The sequence below is a fragment of the Chenopodium album genome, chromosome 7 (genome assembly GCF_948465745.1).
Source record: "Chenopodium album chromosome 7, dcCheAlbu1.1, whole genome shotgun sequence".
Taxonomy (NCBI): domain Eukaryota; kingdom Viridiplantae; phylum Streptophyta; class Magnoliopsida; order Caryophyllales; family Amaranthaceae; genus Chenopodium; species Chenopodium album.
Window position 1 is genome coordinate 3230038 of NC_137840.1, and position 14320 is coordinate 3244357.

Below are 14320 nucleotides of genomic sequence, written 5' to 3' on the forward strand. Positions count from 1 at the left end.
TATGGCAGATGAGATCCAGGCATTGGAAGAACAGGGCACTTGGGTGCTAGAAAAATTACCTCCCGGAAAAAGAGCACTCGGAAGTAAGTGGGTGTACAAAGAAAAATTTGATGAGCATGGAAACTTGCAAAGACTGAAGGCGAGACTAGTCATCTTTGGCAATCACCAGGTTGAAGGCTTAGACTACAATGAGACATTTGCTCCGGTAGCGGAGATGGTGATAGTTCGAACTTTTCTAGCAGTTGCGGCAGTGAAAAATTGGGATGTTCATCAAATGGATGTCCATAATTAATTCCTCCATGGTGATTTGGAAGAAGAGGTATATATGAAAATTCCCCCTGGTTTTGAGAAAAATAACTCTGACAAAGTTTGCAGAATGAAGAAATCTTTGTACGGGCTGAAACAAGCTCCAAGATGCTGGTTTGCAAAGCTAGCTACAGCTTTGAAAAATTATGGCTTTAAACAGTCATATTATGATTATTCTTTATTTACTCTGACAAAGGGTAAAATGCAGCTCAATGTGCTAGTATATGTTGATGATTTAATTGTTGCAGGCAACGATAAAACTGCTATGCTCAATTTTAAATCATATTTGGGAAATTGTTTCAAGATGAAAGATCTTGGAGTGTTGAAATATTTTTTGGGGTTAGAGGTAGCCCAGAATAAACAGGGAATTTTCATTTGCCAGAGAAAGTATGCGTTGGATATCATTGCCGAGGAAGGTCTATTAGATGCTAAACCTGCAGAGTTTCCTATGGAGCAACATCACAGGTTAGCTTTGGCTCAGGGTGAGTATCTTTCTGATGTGGAGAAATATAGACGTCTCATAGGACGACTGATTTATTTGTCTGTTACGAGACCAGATTTAGCATATTCTGTTCATATTCTATCACAGTTTATGCAAAATCCCAGAGTTGATCATTGGGAAGCAGCTCTGCGAGTTGTTAGATATTTGAAGAAGAGCCCAGGACAGGGAATTTTATTGAGGTCTGATAGTGCCTTACAGTTGGAAGGTTGGTGTGATTCAGATTGGGCAGGTTGTCCACTCTCCAGACGATCCTTGAGTGGTTGGTTTGTGCTACTTGGTTTGTCTCCAGTGTCATGGAAAACCAAGAAGCAACCTACTGTTGCTCTATCTTCATCGGAAGTAGAATATCGTTGTATGAATGCAACGACCTGTGAATTGAAGTGGTTGAAAAGACTTCTTGGTGATTTGGGTGTTAAACATGAGAATGAGATGCATCTTTATTGTGATAGTCATTCAGCGTTATATATTGCGCAGAATCCAGTGTTTCATGAACGAACGAAACATATTGAATCAGATTGCCATTTTGTTCGGGATGCGATTACAGATGGGACCATTATACCTTCGTATGTTCCTACGACGGTATAGTTGGCTGACATTTTTACAAAGGCTTTGGAAAAATCTAAGTTCGAGTTTCTACTCCGCAAGTTGGGCATTTGTGACCCGTATGCTCCAACTTGAGGGGGGGTATTGAGATGTATTTTAGGAAACGAGATATTTGTGAATATTGTGAAAATATATCCTAGGAGATTTTGTGAGTTATCTTAGGATACTTGGTAGTTATCTTAGGATACTTGGCCTTGCCCTACAAGTATACCTAAATATATATATATATTGTATATGGCCGTGTTGAATGAATGAGAACTTGATACAAAATTATTCAATCATATTTGTCATACTCTACACTACAATGTTATAGTTACAAACTTACAAATTTATTTGGTCAAATGATTTGAAAATCTCAAGTAATATCATATAAAAGTTATGGATGAACTACTTAACCAAAACAATATACTAGTATATTTTCTCTAAGTAAGGATGATCTATTTGACAGTTACAAATTTACAATTTTGCTTGGTCAAATGGTTTAAAATCTCATCATACAAAGGTAATGCAGAAACTACTTTTCTTTTTTTGAAGTGGTATGAATTTCTTGATACACTTTAGAGGTTGAATGCGAGATTTAAAGTATGGAAGAAAGACATCTATAATTCATCTACATTGTACTCCACTAGAAAGACATCTATAATTCATCTTTAATTTAAAATATGGAGTTCTTTATTCAAAAAAAAAAAAAAAAGGTTAAAGTATGGAGTATATATTATCTAAAATAATTTCTTAACATCGATGAAATGAAAGAGGGAATAGATGAGGCTTTTACATTGTTTTCGACCTTTAAAAAATAAGAGTTTGTTGTGCTTATGACCAGAGATGTTTTCTCTTTCCAACTTGATTAATTTTTTTTTTTTTTTTTTGAATGGAATAGGGAGGGGCGATTTTATTAAATAATAATAGTCATTCGGCACTTACAATCATCCCTTAAGAGATCTAAATTTTCAATACAAGAATTAAACCCTAACTCCTGGATAATTTTAGATGTCTTTGTATCGTTCTTGACGGAGTTCCATTAATGTATAGTTGCAAAAGTGATAAAACTTGATTGGTCATCAAGATCTGCAAATTTGCAAGACAAATCTTCTAAATTTGCAACCTTATACCAACAGACCCGCAATTCCAAAAATTTGCAAGACGAATGCACACACTAAAAAAAAAACAAACAATACTAAACCTTACATGGAGGGACTAACTATAATCACCATAATGTTAGTGATCTTTATTAGCTAAAAACATTAAATTAAAGAAGAATTTGAGGCTTACTATCAATAAAAATTGATGGTAGCCCCTAAGTTTTACTATGGTGGCTAGGTTTTAAAAGAGAGAACAGAGAAAATTTAAGGGTTTTTTTTTAAAGAGAGATTCCAACTAGATTAATTAGTGATATATTTCATATATGTATATTGAAAAAATGGTCTAATATTCACATTCATACAAAAGTAGTGTGTCACATACATATGTTACGAATACCCCACTAGATGCACTTTGGGGTGGGGATTCCTTTACCCTTCCCTCCCCCCCCCCCAACTTTCAAAGTGTCTAGCCCGTTAACCTAGGCAGGAAGGACCTATGAGAGGTTCCGACCCGGTAGAACCTTTTTCCTTACCAACCAAATAAAGAAAAAATATATGTTGCGAATACAAATTAGTCTTAAACCTATCTTACTATAATCAAGATATTTAAATTAATTCAACTTTATTTTTAATTGCAATAAAGAAATTACGATAACTTGGGGTAGCGCACGCAACGCGCGCGATACCACAACTAGTTTATTACAAGTATATGAATTTTATCCTTTAATTACAAATAGTATTGTAGAATAGTGTCCATCTCAATGAATGTCCATCTCAATGTGTTTGGTATGTTGGTGTTGTACCGGATTACAAGATAATTATATGGCAAAAATATTATCACAGCAAACCAAGGATGCCCGTCGGATAGGGCAATGTAACTTGAGAAGTAGATTCCGGAGCCAACATAATTTAGAAACAAGATTAGCGACACCTCTGTATTATGCTTCGGCACTAGATTTGGATAATGTAGCCTGTCGTTTTGCAGACCACGAGACAAGATTATCACCCAAATAAACACAATACCCTGAAGTGGACCGTTTAGTGTCTGAGCAGCCGCCCCAATCGGCATCTGTGTAAGAAAAAAGTCTTGTAGGATCAGAACGGTATAAATGTAGTCCATGATCAAAAGTGCCTATGATATATCTTATAATACGCTTAGGAGCGTTAAAATGAGGTTCCTTAGAAGCATGCATGAATAGAGAAACTTGTTGAACAGCATAAGCAATGTCAGGCCTTGTGAAGGTGAGGTACTGAAGTGCACCTGCAAAACTCCTGTAGAGAGAGGGATCCTTCATTATATTGGCTCACCATCGTGAGCCCCAAGTTTCGACTTAGTGTCAACAGGTGTGACAACTGGTTTGCAATTGTCCATCTTTGCCCTGTAAATAATTTCCTCTGCATACTTGCTCTGACAAAGAATCATGGAGTCCTTTGTCCTGGTTGTAGAAATTCCCAAAAAAAAACTCAATTTCCCCAAATTAGTCATGGAGAATTCGGACTTAAGAAGAGCAATAATATCACACTTGATTTGTTTTGAGGAAGCGGTAAGAACAATGTCATCAACATAAAGCAAGAGATATGCAACATTAACACCATGTCGCAGATTAAAGAGGGAATTATCACTTTTGCTGCACACAATACCAATATGTAAGAGAAAGTTAGCAAACTGTTGGTAACAAGCACGAGGGGCCTGTTTAAGACCATATAGAGATTTGCGAAGTTGGCAAACATAAGTAGGAGCATTGGGATTTACAAATCCCGGTAGTTGATGCATAAATACCGTTTCTTTGAGGTTACCATGAAAAAACACATTTTTCACATCTAATTGATGAATGGGCCAATCTCTTCCCATAGCAATATACTCAAAACAATACAAATAGTTGCCGGTTTCACCACGGGAATAAAAGTCTCATCACAATCAACACCAGTTGAAACTTGCCATTCACAACAAGTCTTGCCTTGTGTATCTCCAAATCACCATTTTCCCTGTACTTATGTTTAAACAACCACACGCATCGAATAATATTAACCCCTTCCGGTCTCGGGACGAGATCCCAAGTATGCTGTTTAGTAAGAGCATTAAATTCCTCATTCATGGTGGCATTCCAATTTTGGTCAAGCATAGCTAACTTTGGATTTTTAGATAGTGGTGAGATAGCTTGGACCATTATATTATCTTGGTATTTAGGATTTGGCTTAAATATGCCACTCTTGGCACGAGTAGTCATGATGTGAGAAGGTTGAGGAATAGGTCGTGGTTGAGGAACCGAGAGTGGACTAGAGTGGGATAGTGCCCCAAATTGGATCACAGGTGATGCGGGAGAAGTGGGTGAATTTGAGGTGGTATTTTGTGAGGGACGTGGGCTGGACAGAGAGGTCCGTAGGGTGGCTGTGGTTGACTGGGCGTGTTCGCGGCCCACCTGCGGAGTACTCTGGTCCGTGAGAGGAGTAGGAGAGTGAGGAGGTGTAATGGGTCGTGGGTTGGCATGAGTAAGGAGGGGGGGGGAGCTGCTGGGCTTACTTGGAGTTGGGCTTGCACATACATGGGTGTAATATTGGGCTCCAGAATACTATAGTTAGAGGGAGTGAATTGCTTAATGTTTGAAATTGGAAAAATATTTTCAACGAATGTCACATGGTGAGAGATTATAGTTTTATTCGAAGACAAGTCATAACAAAGATATCCTTGATGATTGGACGAAAAACCCAAGAACACACATGGTTGAGACCGAGGGGCAAGCTTATGGGGAGCAACTGCACTAAGATTGGGGTAGCACAAGCAACCAAAAACACGAAGATGGTCATAAGTAGGTGGCCTACGATGTAGAACATCAGTTGGTGTTTTGTTTTGTATGGTTGTGGATGGTAGAATATTAAAAATATATGCAACCATATGAATAGCATAAACCCAAAAAGAAGGAGGAAGGGAGGCATGGAAGAGGATTGTACGAGACATATTGTTAATTAAGTGTATAATTCTTTCGGCTTTGCTGTTTTGAGAAGATGTATAGGGGCAAGAGAAACGAAAAACCATGCCTTTATCCGCACAAAATTTCCGGAATGGAGAATTATCAAACTCGCGACCATTGTCGCTTTAAAAGGTTTTAGTGTCCCTTTCAAATTGAGTTTTTACATGTGCTCGAAAATTAAGGAGAATGTCTGACAGGCTAAAGTCGTATCACCTAATCAAAAGTAATTCCTAAAACCACTAACTAATAATAGATAGGGAAGTAGGGTCGAATCCACAGGGAAACAAGTCTTTCTATTCCTAATTAATTAAAGTAATTTAAATTATTAAGTAACAAATTATTATTATCAAAGGGAAACTAAACTCCTAAGATTAAGGGTAGAGAAAATCAATGAATAAAAGGCCTAGGTCATATATAGATTCACCAATAAATAATACTCCATGGTAAAACATAACAATCAATCATCAATGCATCAATTAATCAGATCATAAAGGGCTTTCGCTACGTATTACAATCACATAATTAATTAATCTAGCGGTATTATTTCTCATCTCTCAAATCTTGACTTAACCATTTATAAATTAACCTACATATTGAAACTAAGCCTAAACATCAACTCTCATCTCTTGAATCTCGAATCAATATTGCTAAACTCATACAAATTAAATCCGCGCAAATCTAATTGCATAGCATTAAATCAATCAATAGGAAATTAATCAAGTATTGACAATCCACAATGATAAATTACCCCTTCATATTATTTATGGATCCCCACAAACCCTAGAAAGAAAACTATTCACACATAATTAAATCTAAACTAGTCAAAGCAATTAAACAAGACATGATCAAAGAAAGAGATTAAATTACTGAAATTAAAAGAGGAGAAATCGTTACCCAGATTAACGGAAATAAATGACTGAATTAAATCAAGAGTTGTAAAGTTGTAGAGAGAAAAAAATAAGAGAGAAGTTTTAAACTAGAAACTAAGTAGAGAGAGAAAAGCTAAGAGAAGAGATAAACGTCTCAAAACAACTAACAACGTATTTATACAAAGCCTCTAAAAATCCTAATTAGAAACAAAGTAAAAATCTCCGGAAATACTCCTCCAATACACGCGCCTGGTCGGGCGAGGCACCACCCGGCCGAGCCCGCCTTTTTTTACTCCTATAGAATCTCTCGCGCCCGACCCGGGCGAAGGGCTGCTTGTTCTTCTTCCACCCCGCCCAGTCGGGCGCGCCTCACGGCGAGGGCTACCTGATCGGGCGAGGCCACTTGGGAATCTTGGACTTTTTGCATGGGCATTTAACTTTGGCCAAAACTAAATTTCCTCCTTGGGGCTTTAATCACTTGGTTCAATGCCTCGGTATCTCATATATCGAGCCCTTAATCACCGGTTTGATGACTCTAACCGGCCTTGGGCTACGAAAGGTGGTCGTGCTCCTCCAATGCTCGTAGTTGTTCTAAATAATCCCGAGAAAATGCTTCAAATATGCAATTCCCTACAAAACTCAACCAAAAGGTTCAAAACTACAAAAACACTAGTAAACACAAATTAGTAATAAAAGTGGCTCTAAAGAGCCAAAAACACTACTAATTATGACCAAGGGACGGGGGTAAATCACTATATGAAATAGACATATCAATGTCATAGACTTGTGATTTGTATTTTATAGGAAAAAAACCCACAAAAAATGAGAGAAGTCATCAAGCAAAACCAAATAGTATTTGTGACCTAATTAACTAGAAATAGGAGACGTCCATAAATCCATATGAATTAAATCAAACGGAGAAAAAGTAATACACATAGAAGAATTAAAAGGGAGTCTAACATGTTTTCCTAGAGGACAAGAGTAGCAAAAATGAGAGACATCTCTCTTATTACAATGAATAAAATTGTTTTTCCTAAGAAAATCTAAAACTGGTTCACCGGGATGTCCAAATCTATGATGATAGGTTGAAGGAGAAATGGCAGTAAGACATAGTTGACTTGTGCCATATGTATAGCGGAATTGGAAGAAAAAGGATAGAGGACCCCCACACTATTGCATCTCGTTAGATTTGTCCCCGAGAGAAGGTTCTTCACAGAAAAACCAAGAGGGTCAAACTCAATAGAAACCGAATTGTCACAAACAAATTTTCTAACAGAAATTAAATTTTTAATTATTTTAGGAACATAAAGGACATTCTTGAGGTTAAAGGGCGGATGAGGTGAGGGAGTGTTGATATTGCGATAGCCATAAATCGGAATGTTTTTGCCATTGCCAACAAAAATAGAATGAGGAGTGCTCAAAATAAATAGTTTAGAGAAATTACCATAATTACGAGTGAGGTGAGACGTGGCCCCTGTATCCATGTACCATCCATTGTCGGGGGGTTGGAGACTCATAGAACTGTAGCTGCTTGCCCAAATTTCGTAGGTGTGTAGAGTTGGTGACAGGCTAAAGTCGTATCACCTAATCAAAAGTAATTCCTAAAACCACTAGCTAATAATAGATAGGGAAGTAGGGTCGAATCCACACGGAAACAAGTCTTTCTATTCCTAATTAATTAAAGCAATCTAAATTATTAAGTAACCAAATTATTATTGCAAAAGGTATCTAAACTACGAAGATAAAGGGTAAAGATAAATCAATGAATAAAGGACTTAGGGCATAGGTTCACCAATAAATAATACTCCAGGGTAAAACATGAAAATAAATCATCAATGCATCAATTAGCCAGATCATAAAGGACTTTCTCTACGTATTACAATCACAAAATTAATCTACCGGTATTAAATCTCATCTTTCGAATCTCGGCCTAACCATTTATAAATTAACCTGCTTATTGAAACTAGACTTAAATATCAATTCTCATCTCTCGAATCTCGAATTAATATTGCTAAACTCATACATAAAAGACTAGCGCTAATCTAGTTGCAGAGCATTAAATCAATCAATAGGAAATTAATCTAGCATTGACAATCAACAACAAATTACCCCTTCATATATATTATTTATGGATCCCCATAAACCCTAGAAAGAAAACTACTCACGCATAATTAAATCTAAACTAATCAAAGCAATTAAACAAGTCATGATGAAAGAAAGAGAATAAATTACTGAAATTAAAGGAGAAGAAATCGTTACCAAAGTAATCAGAAATAAAGAGTTGAATCAAGAGTAAAGTTAAGAACAAAGTTGTAGAGAGAGAAAGTAAAAGTGAAAACTAAGTAGAGAGAGAAAGTCTAAGGGAAAGAATAATAAGAGAGAGTAAGGGAGAATAATCGTATCAAAACAACCCAAAATGTATTTATACTAAGCTCCTAAAATCCTAATTGGAAACTAAGTAAAAATCGCCGGAACGAGCTCCTCAAAGGCTCAAACACACGCGCCCGATCGGGCGAGGCACCTCCCGACCGGGCTCGCCTTTTTGCGTCATAAATCTTCTCTCGCGCCCGGCAGGGCGCGAGCTCGGGCGAGGGACTTCATTCTTCATCAGCTCCGCCCGGTTGGGCGCACCTTCGGGCGAGGGCCTCTTTGGCCGGGCAAGGCCACTTGGGCTATTCCTTGGACTTTGATTGGGCTCTGATTCTTCGGCCCAACCCAGATTTCCTCTTCAGTTCTTGAATACTCGGCCCAAATGCCTCGGTATCTCATGTATCGAGCCCTTAATAACCGGTTTGATGACTTTAACCGGCCTTGGGCTATGAAAAGTGGTCGTGCTCCTCCAATGCTCGTAGTCGCTCCATAAAATCCCGGAAAATTGCTCCAAAAGTGCAATTCCCTACAAAATTCAACCAAAACTACGAAAACACTAGAAAACACCAATTAGTAATAAAAGTGGCTCTAAAGAGCCAAAAACACTACCAATTATGACCAAGGAATGGGTTAAAATACTACTTCCTCCGTTTTATTATTATTGTACCATAGGGGTTGGGTACAAATATTTTGGTAGTGGAAAAAACTAAGAGAGAGAAAGGTAAAAATACAAAATTGCCCATGTGACATATTGATAAACTAAAAAGTAAGTGTGAAAAAGCAAGGTTATGTTGGGTATTTGTAGTGTGAACACAAATATTATTTTTCCTAAAGAGGAAATGGTGCAATATTTATGAAACTTCCTAAAAAGGCAAGTGGTGCAATAATAAAAGAACGAAGGAAGTATATAAAATAGACATATCAGTTGGTCGTACCCTAGTTGGATTAGAGCAGCATAGTAGGCTTGACCTGAGTTTGGGCATGGGCCCAATAAACCTCCCTGCTGCCGAACAGGCCCACAGTATTGCATCTGTTGCATTTGTTGTTGGCTTGGGCCCGTAGGGAATGTGCATGGTGGTGAAGCTTATTGCCCATTTTGTTAAGGCCATGGTTGAGCACCCCATTGAGGGGCCTACTGTTGGGCTCCTTGATTGGGCCTAGAGGTCTGTTGGTTTTAGGAATTAGAACCTTGTGAGTTCTTTCCTCGGCCTCTTCCTTTTCCAGGTTTCCCGCGGCCGCGGCCACGACTACGTTGCTGGTTGACGGACTGAGATGGCGTGGCTGGTGAGGCCGTGGTGCCGCCGGAACCCTGAGCGATGAGAGCTTGTTGCCCGGACTCCTCTTGTTTACTTTTCCTCGTTTCCTCCAAAAGGAACATCGCTATCCTCAAGTCGAGTCCATATTTCAAGAGTCGTGGCACCCGGTTTGATGATTGTGTGAACAAGATCACGAGATATTGTTCCATAAATCCATTGTTTGACAATAGCATCTAAACGCTTCCATCTAGCATCATCAATTTCCGTGTCGGACGAGTAACTTTAGCATCAAAGTGATCAAGAACATTGAAAGCACAAGCTTGTTTTTGAAATAATTCAACCCAAGTGGCGTATTGTGCATCTTCCTGATCAAGTGTCACCCTCATGATATTTTTGATGTTAGAAACGGCAAAGGCCATATGGAAGGAGTTGTTTGAGGGAGGAGAAGGAGGGGGAGGTGGAGGGACGTCATCGCCAACCATGGGGATTAAGGGAGGCGATTGGCAGGAGGGTGAAGGTGGACGGCTATGGGTGCGGTCCTAGGATCGAACTTAGGGTTATGAGAGAGAAGAAAAGAAAAACCCTAGAATGAATCTGATACCATGTAGAATAGTGTAATTCTCCTTGAGTGGAGGCTTCTAATTCATTCAATATATATAGGATTTACAACCTAATTATGAGATAATCTAGATTACACAATAAATATCTTTATAGAATATTAACAAGATAATATTAACCTATTATCTATCAAGTATTAATCTAGTCTTCCTTCAAAAAAACGTATTAATCTAGTCAATTTGATCCTATATACCCTAAGTTTTTTTAATTTAACATCTCAAATTTTATGATGTGCTAAAATCAGTATAATTCTACAAGATAATTTTGAGTACTCTTTCGAAGACCAAGTCTTATACACTTACTATTGAATGTGAACAACTATAAGAAAAGTTAATCACGATGAAGTGAAGATATTAGTATTGATAATAAATGAAACGAATTTAAATGAATTGAAATAAGTTGCATTAAACTGAAAATAAGTCCACAAAAATATGATCTTATTGTACCAACACTATCAAGTAACTGTTGCGGATTTTTACACCTTCAAAAAATACGTGTAGTTTAACTGTATAAAAAAAACATAATCAAACACATAATTAATATGAGTAGTATGTTATAAACTCATACATTTAAGTTTTTTTTTTTTTTTTTTTTTGGTTTTTTGGAAGGGATATACACATATCCGGCATTCGGACTTTGGGCTTCAAACACTTGAGGCAACTACACTAACCACTACTCCATCAAGATTTTCTTATAATGTACTACATACACTATTTTTGGGGTTTTAAGTTTATTAATGAATGATTCTAAACTAATATATATATTTTTAATTTGATTATATATTATTGATTCTAAACTCCTACTATACTCAATACATACCCAGCTTGTGAACAAAACGTTTCCTTAATGATATTAAAGGTAACAATGCAATATTCTTCTCATAAATATCCTAATTCCTAACTACTGCACTACTGCAGTAGTTGGTGTTTTGGGGGTTTTTGTCCCTTGGGAGAGTTACGTCACGAAGTCTGATCCGGCTGAGCTGTACCTGCAAAATAACGGAGACTCCGGGTGGTTGGAGCTCTGCCTCCGACGGTCAAGTTAGTAACTTGAAAAGGAATAACGAGAACGAAAATTTAGGTGGGTATCTGCTCGGATTCCAAGCTCAGGTCTTTCTCTGATGTGAGAGAATGCAGGTATAATAAATGATTGAATGTGTCCCCTAAATAGGGAAATATCTCCCTATTTATAGGGTCATTGGAAATTGTGCCCTTATCTAGGTCACTTGACCTAGATTGTAGTGGGCTGCGCCGAATTACGGCGTTCTCTTGGGATTTGGGCCCTTGAGGGCCGCCACTTCAGAATCTATCTGAAGGAGCCACGTGTCAAATGGCTAAGGGGCCACTTGGGTCAGTCTGATCCTGACACGTGGCCTTCTCTTACTGAGACACCTGTCTAGGGTAATTTTTACCCTAAACATTTGCCCCTCACATGGGTCATGTGGATGTCACGTGGGGCATGTGACCTGTGTCCACCTATCAAAGGTGAACAGTAATGGGTAAAATTTTTGAATTTCAAATCAAAAACTTCCCCCCACTTTCACTTTCTATAAATAGAAAGTTACCCCCCTCCTTTTCACACCTTACGTTCACATTGACTTTTTAGAGAGAGAAAGAGAGATTCTAGAGAGAGATTCTCTGCTCCCGTCTGCGTCACAGCAAGTTCACGTTTTCGAGTGCGAGCAGTTCAACACCCGGTTTACCGGCTGTAGCGGTTTTCAGAATTTTCAGAGTAAAAGCGAGGTAAACGCCTGTACCATTTTAGCTTTTCTCCCTTTCAATTTGTATACCATTTTTTCTGCCTGTATACCCGGCTTTTTTAGAGAATATAAATGAGTTCCCAATCCACTCACTCGGCACTGCCTAGGACACTCAGCCGATCCCCCGGAACGACTGAGTCTAGAACAGGGGGTGCCTCTTCTGGAATGTCGGAACCAATATGCTCATCTCCGAATTCCTCCCTCTATGTGTCTGTGCAGGACACAATGGCCAGAACGAAACAGACGGCTAGACGGTCTAGGAGCCGGCGCACTAGGAGAGTGCCAGCCGATGAGGTTTTCCCGGAAGGGGAACAGAGGGATTGGGAGGAGAGCGGATCTGACGAAGAGGCTCCCTCTACCTCCGGGAGCTCTGGGGTAAGAGAGGTAGACGGCGAGGGAGCCGCCTCCTCTAATGAAGCCGGCGATGCTGAGACCGGCCAAGGATCAAGAGCCGAATCTTCTGGCTCCGACCAGGACAATTTTGCGGCTGACTATCAGCAGCCGCCCAAGGTTGCTGACAACCCCAACCTCAAAAGGACCCGGATGCTGCCGGGTAACATCGCCCTCCTAAATAGCGGATTCAGGGCCTTCAAGGAAAAGCACCCCTTTGGAAGGGGTTGGGAGATTATCGTCCCTCCGACTGACGCTGTAATGGCCTGGGGAGATGACATTGAGCACGCAGATGACTACTTCATCTGCTACGAGGCGGTTATCAAAGCCGGCCTCCAGTTCCCCCTCCACCCCGGGATTAGGAAAATCCTCAAGGGGTACGATCTAGGGGTTTGGCAGCTCACCCCCCAACTCGTGGGTGAATATCCAAAGTTATATCGCCGCCTGCGAGTTTCAAAACTTGAACCCCAGTTTCTCTGCCTTCGCTCATATGCACTATTTGAGCAAGGCTCCAGGCGGTCATGGGGCATGGTATACTCTGACTACCTTACCCCAATACTTGATGACTCTGGACAAGGTGTCCAAATGGTCCGGGTGGAAAGACAAGTTTTATTTGGTTTCTTCCCCCACCCTAAGACTCAACCGGACACTGCGCCGGTACAATGCTGAACCGGCTCTTCTGGGACGTAAATGCCCTCTCCCGGCACTATCTACTAAGGCCCGGGAGCAAATAATGGAGCCGGGATTCTTTGAAACAACAACTGAGCCCATGGGGGATGGGACTCATATTATTGTTCCTAAAAACTGGATTCCCCATCCGGACTTCTTCAGGGACGAGTGCTTCTTGTCCGCCTGCGGGCTGAGTACCATGTTTCCCAGGGGTAGAATACTTCTCATCCGGAATGATTGTTGTTTTAATTTGATTGCAGACTTGCCAAATTTTCTCTAACTACAAATTTTTGTTCTTGCAGACGAAGCCCTGAGGATGGTTGATCAGGCAAAGACTCCGGCCAAGTCTGCGGCGCTGCTGCGCAAAGAGGCTGCGCTGGCCAAGAAAGCAGCCGTCGAGGCTAAAGATTCCAATAAAGGCGAGGTAATACCACCTGACTTAATGTGTGCATATTTCCTTTTCTTTTACAATTTTGCCGGTTGGGTATACTTACCCTTTGTTTATTTCTCAAGAGTCTGTCAAGAAGGTCCCACGATCTTTCTCCAAGCTGCTCAAAAGGCAAGGAGATGATCTGGAGAAGACTCCGGTTGCTAAAGCCGCCAGGAAGGGCCCTCCTCCTCCCCAGACACAATCATCTGCCCAGTCCGATCGTCGAACGGCCGGGGGCAAATCCCCTGCTGTGCTGAAAAAACTGAGCGAAGGCTCAGAACGCTCGCAGCAGAAGGCGCCGGATGTCTCTACGGCATCGAAGGGAAGCGAGCCACCTCATGTTGCAGGCGGTGCGGTAACGCATGGGGGGAGCAGAATCTGGAGAACCATCCGGAAGCCCAAGGTAAGAGTCGGATTGAAATACCTTGGCCACTTGATTTTATGAGAGTCAAGACCAAGGTTGATCCTTCTAAAGGGTCGGTCTGCAGACGGCAACA